Here is a 25,334-nt window from a genome sequence, read left to right as displayed (position 1 = left end):
TTTATACCTCATAAAATAGTTTTTTATATCTTATAAAATAATTTTTCATACCTCATAATACATAGTGTTCAAATTTCCTGATTGCCTTAGAATTAGGTATGTTAGAATTCAGGATCTTTGATAATATTTTGAAATATTTCTTCCATTTTTTCTTTGCATCTGTATGTGTATACCACCAGCAAATAATTATTGATGCTTTATATGTGCTGGGGAATATTATAAACACTTTTCAAAGAACCCATTTGACAATCCATTAAGATGTGAAATATAAAATCTTTATTTTACATGTAAAATGTAAAACCTTCATTTTATAGATGAAGACACTGAAGTAGAGCGAGGTTAAGTAACTTAACCAAGGACCCTGACTAATAAGATCTAAAGCATACTGTATAAAACTACATGTATGATCCCATACATGTAGTTATATGTAATTACATGTAGTTACATATAGGTTTGTATCTTGTTAAAAAATTTTTTCTTAACATATGAGCATTTTCTTATGTTATTAAATATTGTTTGATATTTGATAACATAGTTTCCAGTGGTAGTGTAATATTTTATTCATTATATGTATTTTAATTTGTTAACTCTTACTGTTATATGACATTTTTTCCCCCAACTTTGGAGCTGTAAAATAATGTGATTAAACATCCTTATTCGTAAGAGTGATGCCTGGCAGAAAGTAAGTCTTTGATAACTTGTTAAATAAATTCATGAATCAATCTCTGATTATTAGAATACATTCTTACAAGTTGAATTACTGAGTCAAAAGCTATGAACATGTATAAAACTCTTGGTAATTATTGGTAAATTGCACTCCAGACACTTTTAATGAGGTTACTTTCTCAGCAGCATTGTAGTAGAGTGTATGTATGTCTTTTTTTACTGATCAGATCAATGCAACAAAATATGCTTATGTACATCACATAAAAATAACTATTTAAAACCATTAAAAAAAATCTCTGATGTCTTAGTCTGTTTGGACTATTATAACAAATACCATAAACTGGGTAGCTTATAAACAATAGAAATTTATTTCTCACAGTTTTGGAGGCTGGGAAGTCCAAGATTATGGTGCTGGCAGATTCTGTGTCTGGTGAGGGCCCACTTACTTGTTCATAGATAGGGCGTTGTCACTGGCCTCACTTGGCAGAGTGGGTGGGAGCTTTTACTGGCTTCTTTTATAAGGGCACCAATTCCATTCATGAGGGCTCTGCCCTCCTGACCTAATCACTCCTGAAGGCCTCATCCCCTAATAACATCACATTGGGTATTAGGTTTTCAGCATATGAATTTTGGGGGGACACAAGCATTCAGTCCATAGCATCTGGTAATAAAAAAAAGGAGAAAACAAATCTCACAGTTCCAAAGATCTGAACATATTCTAGAACTCCATACTAAAAAGGAATACTTGAAGTATCTTGGATGAATGATATTATTGGTATCATCCCAAAGCACCTAATGTATATTTCCACTGATTTGGGTACTTCACGTACAGAGCTGTTTCTGTGCATGCCGTTAAAGAGTCCTTCACTTCTCTCTCTTCCATAAATACTAGGCTTTTAGTTTTCAGAAAGTTGAGAAGGGGTAGTTGATTGTAGAGAGTTTGGTGAGTATAGATAGTTTCCAACTTTTAAGCTGGTTGTGTTCCAAATCTCTTTGCAAGTATGGTAGTTAGATTTCCAGGCTGGTTCACAGAAAACTTTTTTCTTTTTTTTAACTGAACTGTAGCAGTTAATAGTTTTGGGCTTCAGACTTGAATATACATTATCTATCTCTCTCTCTCTCTCTCTCTATATATATATATATATATATATATGAATAAATGTTACTGCTTTTGTATTCTACCCTTTTCTCCTCCTGGCTTTGTCCCTACTTTCTACGGGAACTGGCACAGTTTAAAACTCATCTCCTGATGGAGCTCATGATGGGGACTAGGACTTGTGAAATCATTCCTGGTTGTGTGCTGAGGAAGACAAGAAAGGAATTTCATGTTGCCTTTGGGATTTGGGGTACCTTTTTGTTGGGTACAACTGGATGATATTGTATTGTCCTGTTATAATTCACCAGACTTTTACATAGAAATATTATTTTAAATGATCGTTAAGTTTTTGAGGGTTGACCTGATAATTTAACCTTCATTTATACAGTAATTTCTAAGGGAGAATATTAGCCAGTGTGTGCTGAGAAGCAAATGAATGACAAAATGAACCTGTTTCCTATGCAGCCATTCTAGTTGCGATTGGCTATCTTCTTTGAAACAAGAAGAGGAATGTGGTAACTTAGGGCACTTTTTGGCAACTGAAAATAGATAATGTTTATTGGAATAGAGGATGGGCTAAGAGCAAGGATTTGTCATCAGACTGGACTGACTCAAGTCTCAGATCTACCATTTACTGGCTCTGTGATCTCGAAAAGTTACCTAAAATCTCCAAGCCTCAGTTTTTTTATTTGTAAAGGGAACTAACAATGATTTTTGGAACTTGGAGTTATTTTGTGGATTAAATAAATTCATGCATATAAAGCAGTTATTAGTGTAAATGAGTGCCTATATTAGGTCATGCAAGAGGAATTATTTGACTTAAGAACTACTGCAGAAAATCTTACATTAATATTTTTAGGAGAATTTAAGAATCAGTTAAAATGGTTGAAGTTTTAAATGGATGTATAGTGATTCTGATGCAGTATTTTTGCTAAAATCTACACTTTTAAGTTCTTCAGAGTAAAAAAAGTTGTTCATGCATACATGAAAGTATACATTAATTCTTTTAAATGAAAGGTTTGGTATTTTGTCTAGAAATTTCTCCTTGTATAAATGTATAGTAAGTATGTAATAGGTGATTGCTGTCGTAAGATTAGATTGTGTTCGTGCTGCTTATAGCATATGAATAAAATAAGGAACTTTGCATCAAGAAATTGGCCAGGAATGCTTTTCATACTGTGACTTATGGTGAATCAGTTGTTGGAATTTTGGTTTTCTTTCTGTGTCTTGAATGACAGTGTGGTAGAATAGAAAAGACCTTGGACCTCAGAGCAAAAAACTTTGTAGTTGTAATGTAGCTATATGATTTTAGGCAAATTGGTTAATTCTCCAGTCTCTGTTTGCTCATCTGTAAAGCAGAAATGATGCCTGAATGTCAGTTACTTAGGGCTTTGTGTGTGTATGTGTGTGTGTGTATGTGTGTTTGTATATGTTTTTTGTGTGTATATATTCAAGGGCTTTGAAATATATTGCCCTTGATAGAGGCATTTTTATAGATCATTATATTTAGAAAGATAACTGAAAAAAATAGTTTGGAATTGGAGTAATACTAGGCATTCCATTTAAGCTATACTGCAGAAATATGAAGGGGTTTCTTACTAACCTTAGAAAGCAGAATATCTATTTTAAAATTATGTGTAGTGAAAGGTCTCTTTACCTGTAGTTTTCTAGTCCTTAGTAATATATGTACCCTTTCTGTTTGGCGATGGTGCTGGTATCCTGATCGTATGTAGTTGTTGCTGAGCCAAATGCACTTCAGAACATGTACGTGAACGTTATATTTGTATTACAGTTGTAGGATATTTGCAGCTTCTTTTATTTCTGTTTCCAATCCTCAGATTAATTTTTTAAAACATTTTGTTATGGAGAATTGCAGATATTTATAAAAGTAGATAGAGAAAATAGTATGAATTCTCATATACCTCTTAACCAGCTTCAACAGTTATCAGTCATAGCCAAACTCTATTTCTCCCTCACCCCAGATTATTTTAAAGTATTACAGACATGATGTTTCATCTGTACATATTTCAGTATGTATGGGGAAAAAAAATAAGAACTCTTAAAAAAATGACCACAGTTCATCACACCTGACAAAATTAATGAAAATTCCTTAATATCAAGTATCCAGTGTTCAAGTTTTCTTGATTGTTTTATAAATTCTTTTTTTTTTAGTATGTTCTAGTGAGGATTTAAATAAGGTCCATACAGTATGATTGGTTGACTTGTGTCTTAAATCTCTTTTAATCTGTTGGTTTCACGTCTTCCTTCCCTCCCCCTTTTCCTTTCTTTTCTTTTTTTTTTTTTCCAATTTATTTGTTGAAGAAACTGGATTGTTTATCCTGTGGAGTTTCTTACTGTGTGTATTTTACAGATTGTACCTCCTTCATTGTTTAACATATTTGCTAATTCTCTGTGTTTCCTAGAAATGGATCTAGAGGCCTGATCAGATCCTGGTTTGATATTTTCCAGAAGAAATACTTCAGAGATGTTGTTGTGTATGACTATTAGTAGAAACATAATGTCTTGTTATCTCTCTCTCTCTTTTTTTTCTTTTTTTGATGTAGCTATTATTGATGACCATTGACTAGATCCATTAGGGGTTGCTAAACGGTGAACTGATAACTTTATCATTCCGTTTTCAATTATTAGTTGTAATTCTTCTGTAAATGGAAACTTTCCTCCATCAATTATTCTTATTCTGAAGTACAGATCATTCAGGAAAGGTAGGATAAGTGCTTTATTCTTTGCTTTTGTTGACTAGTTTTCAAGCTGATGAGTTTGTTTTGTAACATTCTGTAAAGGTGACCAATGATTATAATTATCTTTTCAAGTATTATCTTGACAGTACCAATAGCCCAGTTTGACTGTACATAGACATTTAATAAGATCTTTACTCAATGATATTATGACATACAGTTGACCCTTGAACAGTGTGCGGGTTAGGGGCGCCAACCCTCCACACAGTCAACAATCCACATATGCAGTTCCTTCGTATACAAGGTTCCTCTGTTTCCACAGTTTCACATCTGAAGGTTCAGCCAACCTTAGATCACGTAGTAGTATAGTATTTACTACTGAAAAAAAGTCTGCCTGTAAGTGAACGCACAGAGTTCATAGCCATGTTCTTCAAGGGTTAACTGTATTTTGTAACATCAAGAATGAAATGGATGTGAGGTCATATAGTATTTAACCTTTGGGATTGTCTTTTTTCATTCAGCATAATTCCCTGGAGATACAGTGATGTTATATGTCAATATATTAGTTTGCTAAGGCTGCTGTAACAAAATACTACAGACTGGGTGGCTTAGACAGCAGAAATGTATTTTCTCACAGTTTTGGAGGCTGGAAATCCAAGATAAGATGTAGGCAGCTTTGGTTTCTTCTAAGACCTCCCACCTTGGCTTGCAGATGGCTACCTTCTCCTTATGTTTTGGAATGGTTTTCCTGTGTGCATATCCCTGGTGCCTTTTTGTGTGTCAGATTTCCTGTTCATGTAAGGATGCTAGTCAGATTCAATAAGGCCCACACTTCTGTCCTCATTTTAACTTACTGTACCTCTTTGAGACCCTGTCTCCAAATACAGTTACATTCTCAGGTACTTGGGGTTAGGGCTGCAACATAGGAATTTTGTAGGGGGAGCACAATTCAGTCCATTGCAAATAGTTGGTTCGTTGGTTTTTTTCTTTTTGGTAGTATTCCATGGTATGGCTGGACCACAGTTTGTTTAATCATTCACTTACTGAAAGATGGATGTGCTGTTCATAGGTTTTATCTATTATGAATAAAGCTGCTGTGAACATTTGTGTATAGGTTTTTGTGTGGACATCAGTTTTCCACTTTTTTAAGTAAACACCAAGGAGTGTGATTGCTGGATCCTGTGGTAAGATCCTATGGTAAGAGTATGTTTATTTTTGTAAGAAACGTCCACATTATATCCAGAGTGGCTGTATCATTAATGAAAGTTCTTATTGTTTCACATTCTTCCCAGCATTTGGTGTTGTCAGTGTTTTGAATTTTGGCCATTCTAATAGGTGTGCTCTCTCATTGTTTTAATTTGCAATTCTCTAATGGTATGTGATGCTGAACATCTTTTCATATGCTTACTTGCCATCTGTACATCTTCTTTGGAGCGGTGTCTACACCTTGTGCCAATTTTTAAATCTGTTGTTTATTTTCTTATTGTTTTAGGAGGAGTTTATGTATTTTGGGTAACAGTCCTTTTCAGATATATCTTTTGCCAATATTTTCTCCCATTCTGTGGCTTGACTTCTCATTCTCTTGACAGTGTCTTTCACAGAGCAGAAATATTTAATTTTAATAAAGTCTGGTTTATAAATTCTTTTCTGAATCATGCCTTTGGTTGGTATTGTATCTAAGTATCATTCATATCATACTTCCTGACTTCAAACTATATTACAAAGCTACATTAATCAGAATGGAATGGGATTAGCATTCAAACAGACACATAGATCAATAGAAAAGAATAGAGAGCCCAGAAATAAACCCACACACATATATGGTCAATTAATTTGTGACAAAAGGAGCCAAGAATATACAATAGGGATAAGACAGTGTCTTCAATAAAGGATGCTGGGAAAACTGGACAGCCACATGCACAAAATGAAGCTCACTGTCTCACACCATAGACAAAAATGAACTTGAAGTGGGTTAAAGACTTGAAAGTAAGAAACTGTAAACTCCTAGAAGAAAACAGGTGGTAAGCTCCTTGACATCAGTCTCAGTGATGATTTTTTGAATTTGACACCAAAAGCAAAGACAACAAAAGCAAAAATAAACAAGTAGGACTACGTCAAAATAAAAAGCTTCTGTACAGGAAAGGAAAGCATCAACAAAATGAAAAGGCAACCTACCAATTGGGAGAAAATATTTGCAAATCATATATCTGATAAGGGGTTAATATCCAAAATACATAAAGAACAAACAATCCCATTAAAAACTGGGCAGAGGAACAGAATAGACATATTTCCATAGAAGACATATGGATGGCTTACAGGTACATGAAAAGGTGCTTAACATCTCTAATCATTGGGAAAATGCAAATCAAGCCACAATAAAATATCACTCACATCTGTTAGAATGGCTGTTATCAAAAAGACAAGAAATAACAAGTGTTGGTGAGAATGTAGAGAAAAGGGAACCCTAGTACACTGTTGGTAAGAATGTATATTGGTGCAGCCGCTGTGAAAAACAGTACGGAGGGAGGAGAGAGAGATCAAGATGGAGTTAAAGGACACGGGCTCACCTTCACTCACTTGAACACATCAAAACCAGAACTACATATAGAGCGATGTTTGGTGAAATCGACCCGGGGACTAGCAAGATGACTCTTCTACAACCAAGGCTGTAAAGGAAGAACCACACGAAGCCTGGTAGGAAGGGAGGAGAAGCAATCTGGTCGGGACCTGTACCCGCTGTTGGGGACACAAGAGGAAGGAGATGTCACAGGCTTGGGAATTATCCCTGGGGGAGTGAGGGGTTTGAGCCACATATTAGGCACCCTAGCCCAAGGGTCCATCGCTGGGAAGATGACCCCCTTAACTGGTTTGAAAATCAGTGGGGCTTACTGGAGAGATATAAGAAACCGAGACACCGCTGTTGAAGAGCATGCACAGACTTGCTTCCTCCCAGTCACAGCACAGAGGCAGCAGATTGAAAACTTCCTGGGGCTCTGGCCGGCTTCTCAGGACCACCCCAGTGTACTCCCCAGCCTGCAGAGGGCTCCTGCTCCAGCGCCTCTTGCTCTGGTGCTGCACCCGACTAAGGCGCAGACTATTGATGAGAGTGCGCACACTTGGAGGGATCCAAGCCTGCTTGGACCCAGCCCCTGTCTCTTGAGTGCGGAGGCAGCCATTGCCAGTATGTGTGTCAGTGTGTACACTCGGGAGGGAGTGAAACCAGATCCCCGGCGGAGAATGTTGTCACTCGAGTGAGGCTTCCCTGCACACACTCGAGAGGGAGTGAAACTAGCTCTAGGGTGGAGACTGCCATCGCAGGATTGTGTGCCCCTGCTCACACCTAGAAGGGAGCAAAACCAGGTCAGTGGCATGGCACCAGCCCCTCAAGCCCTGACCCAGCCTCTAACCAAGGCATGTGCACCAGACAGTGGGGAGAGTGAAACCAGCACAGAAGTGCAGCCCCATGCCCTCGAGTCCTGGATGAGCCCCAAACCAAGACAGGGACTGCCACCCACCTAGCCGAAACCCAGTTCCCTCAGGACTCCTGTTCCAGCCCCTTGAGCCCCGCCCCACCTCTCACAGGGCGGTGACAGCCGTTGAGCAGAGAAGCCCCAGCTCTGACTAGCCACTCCAACTTCAGCCCTACCTCCTACCAAAGTGTTGGCTGCCAGCACACCCTGAGGGAAAATCCAGACTGTGCTCACTTCAGATCCAGCAGCGCTCCTACCAAAGCAACTGGACACATGCAGACTGCATAGAGACATTCCCACATGAGGACATGCCTTCAAGACTGGGAGAGGTAACTGCTTCACCTAATTTCATGGCGACAGAGAAAGTTAAACAAAATGAGAAGACAGAGGAATATGTTTCAAATGAAAGAGCAAGAAAAAAAACCCTGGGGGTAAAAAAACAGACTCTAATGAAACAGAGGTAAATACCTGATAAAGAATTCAAAGCGATAGTAATAAGTATGCTAACAGAACTGGGGAAAAGAAAAGATGAACACAGTGAGAATTTAAACAAGGAACTACACACACACAAAAAAAACGGGGCTTCCCTGGTGGCACAGTGGTTGAGAGTCCGCCTGCCGATGCTGGGGACACGGGTTCGTGCCCCGGTCCGGGAAGTTCCCACATGCCGCGGAGCGGCTGGGCCCGTGAGCCATGGCTGCTGAGCCTGCACATCTGGAGCCTGTGCTCCACAACGGGAGAGGCCACAACAGTGAGAGGCCTGCGTACCGCAAAAAAAAAAAAAAAAAAGAGCTGAAGAACACAATAACTGAAATGAAAAACACACTAGAGAGAATTAACAGCAGGTTAGGTGATACAGAAGAATGCATAAGGAATCTGAAAGATAGAATAACGGAAATCACCCAGTCAGAACAGGAAAAAGAAAAACAGATTTTAAAAGATGAGAAGAATAGTTTAAGGAACCTTTGGGACAATATCAGGTGCACTAAAATTCACAATATAGGGGTCCCAGAAGGAGAAGAGAGAGAGAAAGGGTAGAAAATGTAATTGTTGGAATTATGGCTGAAAACTTCCCAAACCTAGATAACGAAACAGATATCCAGTTGCAGGAAACACCCAGAGTCCCAAACAATATGAACCCAAGACATATCATAATTAAAATGGCAAAAGTTAAAGAGAGAAAAGGCAGCTAGAGAAAAACAGTCACATACATTTCTGTTATGAGTAATTTGTGTCTTCTCTTTCACTCTTTTTGTAGTTAATCTGACTATAGGCTTATTGATTTTATTGATCTTTTCAAAGTAACAGATTTTGGTTTCCTTGGTTTTTCTGTTGATTTTCTGTTTTCACTAATTCTTTTGTGTTTAACTGGCTTTTTTATTGAAATGTTTAAATTCCTTATTTCCTTTTGTGTATATTTTCATTGTTTTCTTTGTAGTTACCATGGAGATTACATTTAACATCATAAAGTTTTAACACTCTAATCTGAATTTATTCAAGCTTAACTTCAATAACACAGAAAATTATGCTTCTTCAACAGTCCTGTCCATACTCCTTTCAGTTGTTGATGTCACAAAATTATGTCTTTTTATATTGAGAGTCCAAAAACATAAACTAATAATTTTTAATGCATCAGTCTCTTAAATTATGTAGAAAACAAAAAGTGAAGTTACACATTATTATTACAATAATAAAATCTTTTGCAATTGCCCATTTAAAAAATTTATTTATTTTATTTATCTTTGGCTGCGGTGGGTCTTTGTTGCTGTGCACAGGCTTTCTCTAGTTGTGGTGAGAGGGGGCTGCTCTTCATTGTGGTGTGCAGGCTTCTCATTGCGGTGGCTTCTCGTTGCTGAGAATGGGCTCTAGGCATGCACGCTTCAGTAGTTGTGGCTTGCGGGCTCTAGAGCGCAGGCTCAGTAGTTGTGGCTCACGGGCATAGTTGCTCCGAGGCATGTGGGATCTTTCCGGACCAGGGATTGAACCTGTGTCCCCTGCATTGGCAAGCAGATTCTTAACCACTGCACCACCTGGGAAGTCCTGCCCATGTATATACTTTTACTGAGATCTTTATTTCTTCATATGGCTTTGAGTTACTGACTTTAGTCCTTTAATTTCAACCTGCACGACTCCTTTTAGCATTGCTCATAGGATATGTGTAGTGGTAATGATAATTATCTTCCTCAACTTTTGTTTATCTAAGAATGTCTTAATTTTTTCCTCACTTTTGAAGGACAATTTTGCTGCCTATAGCAATCTTGGCTGACAGTTTTTTTCTTTTAGCACTTTGAATATATCAGCTCACTGCCTTCTGCCCTTCAGAGTTTCTGATGAGAAATCTTATTGAAGATCCTGTATACATGATGGCTTGCTTCTTTCTTGCTGCTTTGAAAATTCTCCCTTTGTCCTTGGGACTGACAGCTTACATATAATATGTCTTGGAATGGGTCTCTTTGAGTTCATCCTACTTGGAGTTTAAGCTTCTTGGATACTTATATTCATGTCTTTCATCACATTTTGGAAATTTTGGCCATTATTTTAAAAAATATTTTCCTGTTCTTTTTTCTCTCTCTTCTTCTGGAACTCCCATAATGCATATGCTGTTCCACTTAGTGGTGTCTCACAAGTCCCTTAGTCTTTGTTCCCTTTTCTTCAGATTTTTTCTTTCTGTTTCTTAGACTCAGTACATTGTCCTATCGTCAATTTTGTTGTTTCTTTCTTCTGCTTTCTCAAATCTATCTCTCAATCTCTGTAGTGAAATTTTCATTTTGCTTATTATACTTTTCAGCTCCAGAATTTCTAGAGACTTCTTTTTTAGGTTCTATCTATTGATATTTCCATTTTGTTTGTACATCATTTTCTTGACATATCTTCCTTTAGGTCTTTGAGCATCTTTAAGACACTTGTTTTAAAATTTTCATCTAGTAAATCTGCCATCAAATCTTTTTTAAGGACACTTTCTGTCGGCCAACTTTTTTTTCCTTTAAATGAGCCATACTTTCTTGTTCTTTGTATGCATTGTCATTTTTTTGTTGAAAACTGTACATTTGAATCTAATAATGTGGTAAGTCTGATATCACATTCTCCCCACTTCCCTAGAGTTTGCTGTTTTTTTGTTTGTTTGTTTGTTTTCATTTTTGTTTGGTTTGCTTTTGATTGTTGTAGGCTATGTCTGTGCCAGGGATCAGCCTGAAGTATAAACTTAAGGTCTTCTCAGGCCTTTTCTGACTCTGTGCCTTTCTTGGGTGTGCACTGTGACTTTCTAATTTCCTCCATTTATTTGGTTGCTTTTGAATGTCTTAGTCCAATGTCTGGCTCCCAAAGAGGAAAAAGAGAAAAAAATGAAGAGTAGGGGGAAGGTGCCAACTTTTTAAATCTCCTGGCAGTCACTTCAACTAGAGGGAGAAGTGCTTGCAACAGTGGGGGAGGTGCAACAACAGTAGCCCCCACCTCTTTGCCTGCTCTTCTATGATGAGCAGCGATAAGTGATCAGAGCACAGATCTGTGAAATTTGGAGGACTGGGTCCTTTCTGCCCACCCTGGCTCCTGCAGATTCTGTGCAGGCTGTTCCAGGAACATGTGCATAGTTGCCTGCCATGTGGGTGACAGTTGGCCATGGGTACCTGTTACTGTGTTCAGAGCTGAAATTGACAGAAATTAACTATCATTTACCTTCTTTGCCTTCCCCTGGAAGTTGTAAGCCTTTAATAGACTCCAGAGTTCCAGAATAGTTACATCAGACAGATTCTGCCAGTGCAACTGTTGTCTGGGTGGGGAGACAGATTTCTAGTGCTTCCTACTCTGCCGTCTTCCCAGAATTCTCTCTTCATATGAATTTTAGGATCAATTTGTCAGTTTCTTTTAGAAAGACAGTTGAGATTTCAGTAGGGATTATACTGAATCTCTAGATTAATTTGGGGAGTATTGCCATCTTAACAATATTATCTTCAGATGCATGAGCGTGAAATATCTTTCCATTTATTGAGATATTCTTTAATTTTTCAACAGTATTTTTAGTTTTTAGAGTACAAGTCTTGCGATTAAAATATTATTCCTAAGTATTTTATTCTTACTGATTCTATTATAAATGGAATTCATTTTCGGTTTTTGGTTTATTCATTGCTGGTGTATAGAAATACAGTTGACTTTTGCATGTTGATTTTGTATGCTGCAAACTTGCTGAATTCGTATTTTAATTCAAATAGTTTTTTAATGTATTCCTTAGGATTTTCTGAATGCAAGATCATATTGTCTGCAAATAGAGATAGTTTTACTTCTTCCTTTATAATCTGGATGCCTTTTATTTCTTTTTCTTCCCTAATTGCCCTGGCTAGAACCTTCAATATATTGTCTTTTTCTTATCTCAGGGGGAAGAACACTCAGTCTTTTACCGTTACTTAAGATGCAGGCTTTTGTCGATGCCTTTGTCAGGTTGAGGACATTTCCTTTTATTCCTGTTGTATTGAGTGTTTTGTCAAATGATTTTGGATTTTGTCAAATGAAATTTCTGCATCTATTGAGATAATCATATGTTTTTTTCTCCTTATTGATATAATGTATTATATTATTTTAAGATTTTAAACAGCATTGCATTTTTAGGATAAAGTGGGACTTATCCTAAAAATCCCACTTGGTCATAGTCTGTAATTCTTTTTATATATTTGTAAATTTGGTTTCTGCATATTTTGTTGAGGATTTTTTTTTTTTCTTTCTTGGCTGTGTTGGGTCTTCGTTGCTATGCGCGGGCTTTCTCTAGTTTTGGTGAGCGGGGGCTACTCTTCATTGCAGTACGCGTGCTTCTCATTGTTGTGGCTTCTCTTGTTGCGGAGCACATGCTCTAGGCGCACAGGCTTCAGTAGTTGTGGCACGTGGGCTCAGTAGTTGTGGCTTGCAAGTTCTAGAGCTCAGGCTCAGTAGTTGTGGCGCACGGGCTTAGTTGCTCCACGGCATGTGGGATCTTACCGGGCCAGGGCATGAACCTGTGTCCCTGGCATTGGCAGGCAGATTCTTAATCACTGCGCCACCAGGGAAGCCCTTTGTTGATGATTTTTATGCATATGTTCATAAGAGATTTTGGTCTCTATTTTCTTTCCTTGTAATGTCTTTGTATGATTTTAGTGTCAGGGTAGTACTGACCTCTCACAGAAGGAGTTGGGAAATGTTTCCTCCTCTTCAGTTTTTATGGAGCAATTTGGTTACTTGTTATTAATTCTACTTTAAATGTTTGGTAGAGGGCTTCCCTGGTGGCACACTGGTTGAGAGTCCGCCTGCCGATGCAGGGGATGCGGGTTCGTGCCCCGGTCCAGGAAAATCCCACATGCCGCGGAGCAGCTGGGCCCGTGAGCCATGGCAGCTGAGCCTGCGCGTCCGGAGCCTGTGCTCCACAACAGGAGAGGCCACAACAGTGAGAGGCCCACGTACCACCAAAAAAAAAAAAAAAAAAAAAATGTTTGGTAGAATTCACCAGTGAAACCATCTGAGCCTGGACTTTTCTCTGTGTAGAAGTTTTAAAATTACTAATCCAACCTCTTACCTTGTTAGAGGTCTTTTCAGATGTCAATTTCTTTTTGAGTTGGTTTTGGTCCAACTCTTTTGGAGTTAGATCTTTTCAGAAATTTGTCCATTTCATCTGTGTTATCTAATTTGTCAGCATGCAGTTGTTCATAGCATTCCTGTTATAATTCTTTTTTTATTTCTGTAATGTTGGTCTTAATGTCCTTATTTCATTCCTAATTTTAGCTAATTTGAGTCTTTCTTTTTTCTTGATCAATCTAACTAAAAGATTCTCTATTTTGTTGTTTTTTTCAAAAAAACAGTCTTCGGTTTTATTGTTTTTTCTCTTCTATTCTCTAAAAAATTTAATCAAACCATTTCCTTCCTATCCTTTTTACCATTTAATGTTTTAAACGTAATATATATGTTGGATAACATTATTAAAGTTCATCATGAACTTTCATCATGAACTACTCAGATATATCTAACATATAATTATATATAATTGTTGTAATAATATATAATTTGACTTCCTACTTTTAAAATTGCTTTTCTTCATGAAAGTTTTTACTGTTGGCCAGTATTGTTTACTGCAGTATATTTTCTTCTTTCTGAGGATCCATGGAAGGAATTTTACTCTCAGCTCTGAATGAAGACTAACTAGGCTTCTTCTGAGAAGCTATTTTATTTTATTTTATTTTGTGGTCATTATGAATCTTATAACTGATTGTTTACTGTTTTGAATTCCACCTTTCAAGGCATAGTATGTAGTTTTTCAGATACTAACATCTTGTCATGTTTTCCCACCATTTCTATATTTCCCTTTCAGCATTTCAAAAATATATATATTCATATATAAACACACACCCATATATATTCAAAACTCAAATATACTTGTTTTAAAAATTTTATAGTAATAGAGAGAAAAGTGAATATCCATTGCTCTCTTTGTATTCCCACTTCTGTAGAAATAACCACTGATAAATTTTTTGCTCATTCTATCCCTCCAACCCTTCCTCACTTCCCCTTTCACACCCACACACACAAAGGATTTTTATTTTACCTCACTGAGGTCTTATTATTTACTTACACTTTTTAGCCAATTTATTATCAGTGTGTTTGAAATAGCCAGTAGATTCAGATGGTTCAAGGTTCAAAAGAAATAAAAATGTAAACAGTGAGAAGTCTCTCTCATTCTTTCCCCTAAGCTGCCTGCTTCTCCTCCGTAGGCAGCTAATAAAAGTTTCTAGTTTTTGCATTTTTCTGCACCTTGCTTTTTTCATGTAGTGATGTATCTTGAAGAGCACCTCTCCCTCTGTGTTTAGCTTAATCTTTTTAGTGGATGTATTTCCCACTGTATGGATGTGTAATTTATTTATATATTCCCCTGTTAACAAACATTTAGTTTATTTTTGAACATTTGATACTACAAACTGCTTCAGTGAATAGCTTTTTATATACATTTAATGCACAAATGAGAGTACTGCTGTAGTGTAGATTCCTAGAAGTGAAACCACTGGGTCAGAAGACATGCACATTTTAAAAATTGAATAGATTATGTCTTTGCTCATAGAATAAAATCTTTGCTGATATCTCACTTTTCCAGTGAGGCCTAAGACTGTTTAATACTGTAATCTGCCCCTACTTCTCCCTCACATTCTCTATTCACTTTACCCTGCTTTTTTTAAAATTGAAGTATAGTTGTTTACAATGTTGTGTTGGTTTCTAGTGTACAGCAAAGTGATTCAGTTATGTACGTGTGTGTGCGTGTGTGTATTGTTACAAGATACTGAATATAGTTCCATGTGCTGTACAGTAGAACATTGTTGTTTACCTATTTTAGAATTCTTTTTTTTTTTGGCTGCATTGGGTCTTTGTTGCTGCGTGTGGGCTTTCTCTAGCTGTGGCCAGCGTGGGCTACTCTTCATTGCAGTGCTTCTCATTGAGGTGGCTTCTCTTGTTGCAGAGCGTGGGCTCTAGGCATGTGGGCTTCAGTAGTTGTGGCCCGTGGGCTCAGTAATTGTGGCTCGCAGGTTCTAGAGCACAGGCTCAGTAGTTGTGGTGCACGGGCTTAGTTGCTCCGTGACATGTGGGATCCTCCCAGACTAGGGATCGAACCTGTGTCCCCTGCATTGGCAGGTGGATTCATAACTACTGTGCCACTAGGGAAGTCCACCTATTTTATAATTTTATATATAGTAGTGTGTATCTGTTAATCCCAAGCTCTTTTCCCTTTGGTAACCATAAGTTTGTTTTCTGTGTCTGTGAGTCTGTTTCTGTTTTGTCCATAAGTTCATTTGTATCATTTTTTAGATTCCACATGTAAGTGATACCATATGATACTTGCCTTTGTCTGTCTGACTTACTTCACTTAGTGTGATAGTCTCTGGGTCCATCCATGTTGCTGCAGATGGCATTATTTCGTTCTTTTTGATGGCTAACTAATATTCAGTTGTGTATATATACCACATCTTCTTTATCCATTCATCTGTCGATGGACACTTGGCTGCTTCCATGTGTTGGCTATTGTAAATAGTGCTGCTATGAACATTGGGGTGAATGTATCTTTTCGAATTAGAGTTTTCTGCAGATTTATGCCCAGGAGTGGAATTGCAGGATCATCATATGGTAGCTCTATTTTTAGTTTTTTAAGGAACCTCCATACTGTTCTCCATAGTGTCTGCACCAATTTACATTCCCACCAACAGTGTACGATACCCTGCTCTTTTTTCTCTCTTTCTTTTTAAATTTTATTAATTTTATTTATTTTTGGCTGCATTGGGTCTTTGTTGCTGTGTGCAGGCTTTCTGTAGTTGCAGCGAGTGGGAGCTATTCTTCGTTGCGGTGCGCGGGTTTCTCATTGCGGTGGCTTCTCTCATTGCAGAGCACAGGCTCTAGAGTGCAGTCTCAGTAGTTGTGGCACACGGGCTTAGTTGCTGTGTGGCATGTGGGATCTTCCTGGACCAGGGCTCGAACCCGTATCTCCTGCATTGGCAGGTGGATTCTTAACCACTGCGCCACCAGGGAAGGCCTCTTTTTCAAACGTAGTATATAGTTTACTTATAGATACTGATTTTTGTTTATTATCGTTCTCTTCCCCCTAAAATACCAGCTCCAGGAAACAGGAGTATTTATTTTGTTTACTGATATATTCCTAGCAGTTATAATGGTGCTTAGTGCTTGGTAGGCATTTAGTAAATATTTGCTGAATAAATTAAATGAATTAGAGAATAAGGTACAAAATTATCTTTCCTAAAATGCCCAATTTCTTTACCCACATATTTTGGATTTGGGAGTCTTCTTTTATATAGTTTTCTAAGATTAAAAAAAATTCTTTCTAGTACATATTAGGATATAAATGACTGAAACCAGCTATAATGTATTACTTTAAAAAAACTACCCCGCCCTCAATTCCCCACAAACATAGGGACAAACTCTAAGTTTTATTCTCCATATTAGAAGTAGATACCAGAAGGATACATCACATACTATATAGCATCTTCTTTTCCAAAGGATTGGAATGACTGTGGAGATTGTTATAGACTTCCAGGTTTGCTAGGATATCTTCAATCTCAATTTAATAGGACTATTTGTTTTTCTGTATTTTAAACATCTTTATGTCCTATATAAATATAATTTAGATAAAACAGATGTTGTTTTGAAATAAATGATTGTAAATGATCTATCAGTGAATTAATTAATGTTTTCCTTATTATGTGCATTATAGTTTTAGAGGCCTGATATTCATAATTATTGATGTTCAGATTGGTAGTTATTTCTATTACATGTTCAGCTATAAACAGATAGTCAAGTTTATATGAAACCTAGATATTTAGGAGAGCTTTGAAGTGAATTATTTTATCAAAATTTCCTATTCCTCTTCCTGTTTTAATTTACCTCTTTTCAATATGTGCTCTGATTTTCTCATTCTACAGATTTTTTTAAGGTAAGTTGAATCAGAATTATCAATATATCGCAGTCAGAAACCACCAAACTTTCCCCACCTTGGATCTGTTTTAAGAAGTTTACCAAACTTAGTTTATTAAATAATAATTTTTCCTAGTTTTATTCAAGGCATACAAAGCTGCCAGCCAGTGCTTTTTTATCAATGTAAAGGTAAATTGTGTTACCTCGCTGCATTGAATTCTAGCAAAAGTGAAGTATTTGCTACTTTTGTTACTGAGGCATTATTGAAAGTAAACATATGGGTTCTCTTAAGTTTTAAAAATTTCAGCACATTTGCCAAAGATTATCATTTTATGATTTGGAACCCTAGAAACTCCCAGACCACAGGACTTGATGATCAATGATCCCTTTCATTTCCCTTCCAATTGAGATTCTTTCATTTTAACGCCAACTCATTTATTCATTTGTTATGTTTTCATTTTTTCAAGTATTATATGGTATACTGGTAGAAGGAGTTGACATGCAAACTTTGGAAGATACCTTTTATACATATAATTAAATCTGAGTTGTAGGAGTCGACTTCCTCAGTTTTTTTCATCTTTTTTTCTAAGAGTGGTAGACATCGATTTCATTGATCTTTTACAGAAAAACCAGTTAATTAGTCGTTGTTTTAATATGGCGGCAGTTTTCTCTCCTCTGTGGCTATATCTTCTTGGGTGGGTCATCTTTTGGGCCTTTGACTCAATAAAGCAAGCAGAGAGCTTGACTAGAAACTAAATTCCAGGTCAGTTATGTATCACATGTTTAGGAAATGAGGTCTGTAATATCGTTTGTTTGTGTGAGTTAGTCCTGCTGATACTCACTAGGTTATCAATGTGTGATCAGGAGCTAAAGAAACTAGTAGAACCAATATTCTTACCTTATATTTTTTACTCATGATTCAGTTGCTGCTTGTTTCTCTGAGCATACTAGGAGGAAAAAGAGAAAGTAAAAAAAAGTCGTTCTGTCCTATACAGGGGGATGACTATTGCTACTGCTCTTTTAAAAAATGTGCATTTAACATCAAGTTAGTGCTGGACATTGTACTAGGTTTTTGTGGGTATAGCGGTGTATTAGATATAATTATGCCTTCAAAATGCTTACAGACTAGTTGAGATATGGACAATTGAGCAAGTAAGTAAACTGAACTTAAGTTTACTTAAGTGCTTAAATAGGCCTATCCATTCAGTTCTGTAAGAGCTCTTAAAGGAGGGAGCCCCAGGTACTCAATTCTTGGGCAGAAGGCTAGATGAATCTCAACTTGCCAGGTACATATTTTTCTGGGAGTGGAGTCCACTCTCTCCCCACAAAGGCATTGTGTAACTGAATGGCTAATTCAGTTGGTGTTCACCCTTGAGTATGGTATCAAAAATATGATTGAGTACAAGTAAAGTTAGCTTTTACATGCTTCCTGACTGTGCTCCTCTTGCCTTTTGCTTCTTCTGACCACATCAAAGAATTTCCTTAACACTAACTGCTGAGGGCTAATATTATGCAAGTGAGAGGGAGGATTTTCTGGCATATTAGCATGTTATCCCTTTTGTTTCTACATATAACCTTGGTAAGGAGGAAATCCAGCAGTGGAAGATAAAGGCAGCTCTTATCCCCTCTACTTCTCTAATACATTTAACTTGTAACTTTATGGCTAATCATGCATTACAGTCTCATGAATCTAGTGTAAGGATGTATCCTTTTGACCCTGAGATAAAGAGCATATTTCTTATGGCTTATTTCCATCTTGGTCATGGCTGATATTTTAAAAAGGGAAGATAAGAGAGAGTAGTGTTTTTTAACTTTTAAAATTTCAGTTTGATTTCATGTTGGTTATGATAGCATGACTAGTAAGATAACCTACTTTTCAGACGTTTCCAAGATGGTTTATGTTACCACTTGGTGGGGCTCTTTTATAAGTTAGTGCTTGTGATAAAGCAAGTACAAGTCATCACTAACTCGGGGTTGTCAATTGGGTGGTTCAGGTGAACTAAATTAAACGACAGCTTAAATAGGGAGCCTCTTAAGTGTTGATTGTAGATTTCTATTTAAACTATAGTATATGTAATTACAGTTTTAATATTTTAAAGATTTTTCTCAAGAATATTCCTAATTTTTCTCTCTCCTGCTTTATATAAATGTAGTACTTTTAAATTGACTTACTTTCCCCCCGTTTTATAGTTGTTAGGTAATTTAGAAAATGTATCTAGTGTTAATGAAGAAAATGAAAATCATTTGCAATCCTACCACCTAGAGATAATAGTTAACATTTTGATATATATTTGCCTTTCCTTCCTTTTAACATTTTTTCACAAAATTGGAGTCAAAATATACACAGAATTTTGTATTCTGGTGTTTTTTTCTCTTAACATGTCTTTGGTATTTTCCCATGTCCTTATAATCTTTGAAATGTTTTAAGACTTTTATGTTATTCCATGATATAGCTCTATCATAATTTTTTAACCATTTTATTTAAAGATATTTAAGCTTTTCCCACTATTTTTACTCTTATAAATAATTCTTTGAACATATATTACACTAAATCTTGACTCAACACTCCAATTATTTTCATAGGATAAATTCTTAGAGATAAAACTGAACTCCAGGGCTTCCCTGGTGGCGCAGTGGTTGAGAGTCCGCCTGCCGATGCAGGGGACACAGGTTCGTGCCCCGGTTCGGGAAGATGCCACATGCCGCGGAGTGGCTGGGCCCGTGAGCCATGGCCACTGAGCCTGCGCGTCCGGAGCCTGTGCTCCGCAATGGGAGAGGCCACAACAGTGAGAGGCCTGCGTACCACAAAAAAAAAAAACCCAATAACTGAACTCTTAAGGATCTTGATGCATATTTGCAAATTGTCCTTCAACTGACACTATTCTGAGGTTCAGTATTTTCAAAATACGTTTATTGGAAATTACTGTTTTTTCTTTTGCAAAATGCTTTTTCTTACCCTTTCCCCATTATTTTCTTCTATTTATTTATTTATTTATTGGTCATTCTTTTGGCTGAGTAAAAATTACTTTTCCTCTGTTTTAACAATTTTTAAGGTGTTGTTCTGAGCCCATTTTGTAATTCTCAACTAAATTTTCAAGAAAACAAATCAGTTACAGATTTTAGGTTGTAAATTGCCATTGGACAATGGGGCCTGGATCTTGAGAGAGCAGTGAGGGCTGGAAAGCAGGATGAGATATGAGAAACAACTGTAGGGAGGCGATGAGGGTGCTATAGAAGTGGATGAGATTGTGGAGGAAAAGAGAAGGTTCTGGGAAAACGTCCTTGGAGTTAGGAAACACTGAAAAAGTTGGGAGAAATAAAGAGAAAGGATGTTAGAGTATTTAAAAAGCCTAGGGAAAAAGTTTCATTACAGTGGTGTTAGATGTTGTATACAGGACTTTGTGGATGAAACCAAAGAAAAGGCCATTCAGTTTAGAAAGAGAGCGGTCTTTGGAGACTTAGAGAATAGCGTCAGTAGAATAGTGCTTATATGGTAGATGTGTTCAGTGGATGCAGTAGGTGTGACTGTGAGAGTGTATATGATGAGTATGTGTGTGAATAGTGAGAGTAGTGAGAGGTTTAGATGTGTGGTTAGGCCAGTAGCTTGATAAAGTCCAGGGATAGGTTTTTTTCTTTTTTTAAGGTGGTGCAAGCTTATCTAAAGGGTAATAAGTGTTTAGAAAGAACTGGTAGAGAAATTACAGAAGACAGAGGAAAGAATTAATAAACTAGTTCTTGAAGGAGATGAGAGGCAGTATGATCCAAAGTGGGAGGTATGGAGAGATTAGATATATTAATTTGAGAGTGGAGGAGAATGTCCATTTGTCAAAGTCAGAAGAGGAAGTTGAAGATGCAGAGACATTTGGAGGAAGACTGAAATTTATGGTATTTAGAAATTATTTGATGTGGAGAAAAATGTTGAGGCTTTTGGTATTGTGATTCTCTAACCTTCTCAGTAAAATAGAAATGAAAAGTACAGAATAGTAAAATAGTTAAGAGTACAGGACTATTAGTGGGGTGATGAGATTAAGGATTTCAGTAGTGAAAATGTTAGGAACATCAATGTAGAAATGTAATTAAGGAAATATTCTTAAATAAACGGAACAATACTAAATTGAGTGTTAAGAAACTTGGGTTTTAGGTCTGTGGCATCGACTGGCTGTGTTGAGCAAGTCTCAACACTCTAGTCTTTATTTCTTAATCTGCACAATGAGAAGTAAATCAGATGTCCTTTATGGATTTAAAAATCTTGAATCAAACTGAACTAAAAAAGAACAAAACATAGCTACAGTAATCAAGACATTGTAGTACTAGTAAAAAAGAAAGACAAGTAGGTCAGTGGAACAGAACAGAGAATCCAGAAATAGGATTTGTGACCTTGGGTTAAGCAAAGATTTCATAGATAGCACCACCAAAAGCATGATCTATAAAGCAAAGTAATAAATTGAGCTCCATCAAAATTAAAAACTTACGCTCTTTAACATTCACTATTTAAGAAAATGAAAAGCCACAGATTGGGTGAAAATTTTTGCAAAACACATATCTGTTAAGTGATTTGAATCCAGAATGTATAACTAATTCTTACAACTTAATAAGACAAACAACTGAATAGAAAATTGGCAAAAGATTTGAAAAGACCCTTTACCAAAGAAGAGATATGGATGTTAAGTAAGATTTGAAAAAATACTCAATGTCATTAGTCCTTGGGAAAAGGTACCATTACATACCTACTAGGATGGCTAAAAAACAGGCAAGAACAGACAAACAAAAACTAAGTGCTAGTAAGGATGTGAAGCAGCTGGAACTCTCACTTGTTGCTGGTGGGAATGCAAAATGTTACAGCCACGTTGGAAAACAGTTTACTAGTTTCTTATAAACCCAAACTTGTATTTAATATAGAACTTAGCATTCCTCAACTAGATATTCACCCAAGAAAAATGAAAACATACATCCACTTAAAGATCTGTAGTTGGATATTTAAGGCTAGGCTTAGTAGCCTTATTCATAGCAGTGTGTTCAGCCGTTGGAGTAGATAAATAAATTGTGGGATACTCATACAACGGAGTGCTACTCAGCAATTAAAAGGAATAAATACTAATATTATAGATAGAACAATATGGATGAGTCCTCAGAAGCATTATGCTAAGTGAAAGAAGCCAGACAAAAAAGGCTACAGACTGTATAATTCCATTTGTATGATATTCTGGAAAAGGAATTGAAATCAGATCAGTGGTTTCCAGGGGCTGGAAGTCAATAAACATGATTTCTTACACACACACACACACACACACACACACACACACACACACACACAACTCCAGCATTCCTTAGCATTCCCAGGAATGGATGTTTTTGGTGTGGAGAAGGTTGGATTACGGATAGTACTGAGACAGATATGATATAGAGGAATGAGTGCTAGATTCACTGACAATAGTGCTGCTGCTGCTAGTTGTGATTCAATGAGTATAATGCCGGGCACCATGCTGATTACTTAAGTGCATCCTCAGAGACTTCCCTGGCATTCCAGTGGTTAAGAATTTACACTTCCACTGCAGAGGGCACAGGTTTCACCCCTGGTTGGGGAACTAAGATCCTGCATGCCACCACGTGAGGCCAAAAAAATAAATAAATAAAAATAAAAAGCATCCTCACTGTTAATTTTCATAGTGACTCTAATTAGGTATTATTATCCCTATTTTAGTAGAAACTGAGGTCTAATTGGATTTAAGCAAGTTGCTCACAGTTACACCACTAGAGTATTCAAACTCTTGAATGTTTGACACCAAAAAGCATGTTCTTAACATAAATAAAAGTATAAGTCCCAGGGAGACAGGGAATTTTGTTTGTTTGTTTCTGTTTTCATCACTGTATCCCCAAAGTCATAAAACCATGGCAGTTGCATAATGAATATTTCTTTTTTTTTTCTTTTTCTTTTTTTTTTTTTTTTTTTTTTTTTTTTTTTTTTGCGGTAGGCGGGCCTCTCACTGTTGTGGCCTCTCCCCTTGCAGAGCACAGGCTCCGGACGCGCAGGCTCAGCAGCCATGGCTCACGGGCCCAGCCGCTCCGCGGCATGTGGGATCTTCCCAGACCGGGGCACGAACCCGTGTCCCCTGCATCGGCAGGCGGACTCTCAACCACTGCGCCACCAGGGAAGCCCTCTTTTTCTTTTTAAATGAGTATTTCTTTAAAAATTATTAGAGATATCAAATTTTGGAAGATATAAAAAAAACAAACTGGAAGAGGCAAAGAAAACTATATGAAGATATATGATTTTTTTTTTTTTTTTTTTTTTTTTGCGGTATGCGGGCCTCTCACTTGTTGTGGCCTCTCCCGTTGCGGAGCACAGGCTCCGGATGCGCAGGCTCAGCGGCTATGGCTCACGGGCCCAGCCGCTCCACGGCATGTGGGATCTTCCCAGACCGGACCACGAACCCGTGTCCCCTGCATCGGTAGGCGGACTCTCAACCACTGCGCCACCAGGGAAGCCCTATGGTTTTTAAATGATTGCAAACATGGTGGTTAGGCTGATGTTTTCCATTTAAGCATTTATCATATCAGATGACTGTGTTAAATTATGTTACTTGTGTTCCAGTAAAATCTACTATTTTAAAAAGTGAACAGAATGATTATAGAGTAGGATTTTGTAGTTGATTCTCATTTTCATGGCTTTGTAAATTTTTTCCCTCTGGCAAATTTTGGTGGCATCCAGATACAAGATCAGACCAAGTGGATGTTATAGATTACAACTAAAATGTAAGCCCTTTCCATATCTATCTCTATCTCTATATATAATTCTATATCTAGAATCTTAAGACTTTAATCTAGAAATTCTACTTCTAGGACTCTCTTAATTGGAAACTGATTATTTTCTTCGCATAGATTAACAAAAATATTTGTGCATGAATCATTTGGTTTTATAACATTGATCTCATCTGTAATATGGTTCCCTCTAAAGAACTAAATCAAATATAGGTGATTAAAATATTTAATATTCTCAAGTTTAGAAGGAACATTTATTTTTCTTCCATAGATAACTGTGTATGAAGAAGAAAGAACACTTTATCTATACATATAGTTAATTGGGATGCAGCTAGAACATCAACAATATCAACAACAAAAACAACAAGATTTATAAATCATCTGAAATAAAGGTCACACATTTTGCTTATAGGAAAGTTCCTCGGGTCCTTAACAGTCAGAACCTATGTATACAACATTTTATTTAGGCATTTTATCATTTCAAATGAGCTTGTGTTGAATCGTGTTTGCTATGTCCTAATAAAATTTGCTATTAAAAAAAATGAATAAAGCACATACTCAATTTTAACAAGCTTAATACTTCATTTCCCAGCTTTAAAAGAGTAAAAAAAAGATTGGAGTTGCTGAAAGAAGACACACTGAGAGAAGTTAGGTTCAACAGGTGAGAGCCTGAGAGCAAAGAAGCAAACCAAAATCATGATAAGAATTAAGCATAAAAATTAAAGTCATGGTAGCTTGGAAGTTGTTTATTTTAGAGACAAACAACCTTTTACATCTTAGTAGTTCCTGAGAAATTAACCATAGTAATGTAAATACTTATAAGTGTATGTACATATATAAGAGTTTATGTTCATTTATTTTATTAAAACATACTTAATAGTCATTATAACAGTCAAGCAACATATACTTTGTTGTTCAGTTTCAGAAATAGTAAGTATGTAGTCTAGTTTCAATGTCAAATTTATTGAAGTATAATTTATATACACTAAATCAACCAGTTTTAAGTGAACAGTTCAATAGGTTTTGACAAATGTTATTTAACCATTGAGATCTAAAAATTTTTTATTACTCCAGAAAGTTGTCTCATTCTCTTTTGTCATCATTCCCCAACACCTCCACTCCTGTCCCCAGGCAGCCACTGATCTACTTTCTGACATTAAAGATTAGTTTTGCCTTTTCTAGAATTTTGTAGAAATCAAAGTGTACACAGCATGTACCCTTCTGTAT

The 25,334-nt window shown here is 36.8% G+C and overlaps 1 protein-coding gene across 2 annotated transcripts in view; it reads left to right on the top strand.

The window, feature by feature from the left end:
- Positions 1-25,334, top strand: part of RB1 (RB transcriptional corepressor 1) — a 132,875-nt gene that overhangs the window by 3,504 nt on the left and 104,037 nt on the right. The window lies entirely within an intron of this gene.

The sequence above is a fragment of the Mesoplodon bidens genome (genome assembly GCF_964165515.1).
Source record: "Mesoplodon bidens genome assembly, chromosome: 17".
NCBI lineage: Eukaryota > Metazoa > Chordata > Mammalia > Artiodactyla > Ziphiidae > Mesoplodon > Mesoplodon bidens.
The sequence above is the reverse complement of the archived record's forward strand: the minus strand, read 5'-3'. Positions and strand labels throughout refer to the sequence as shown.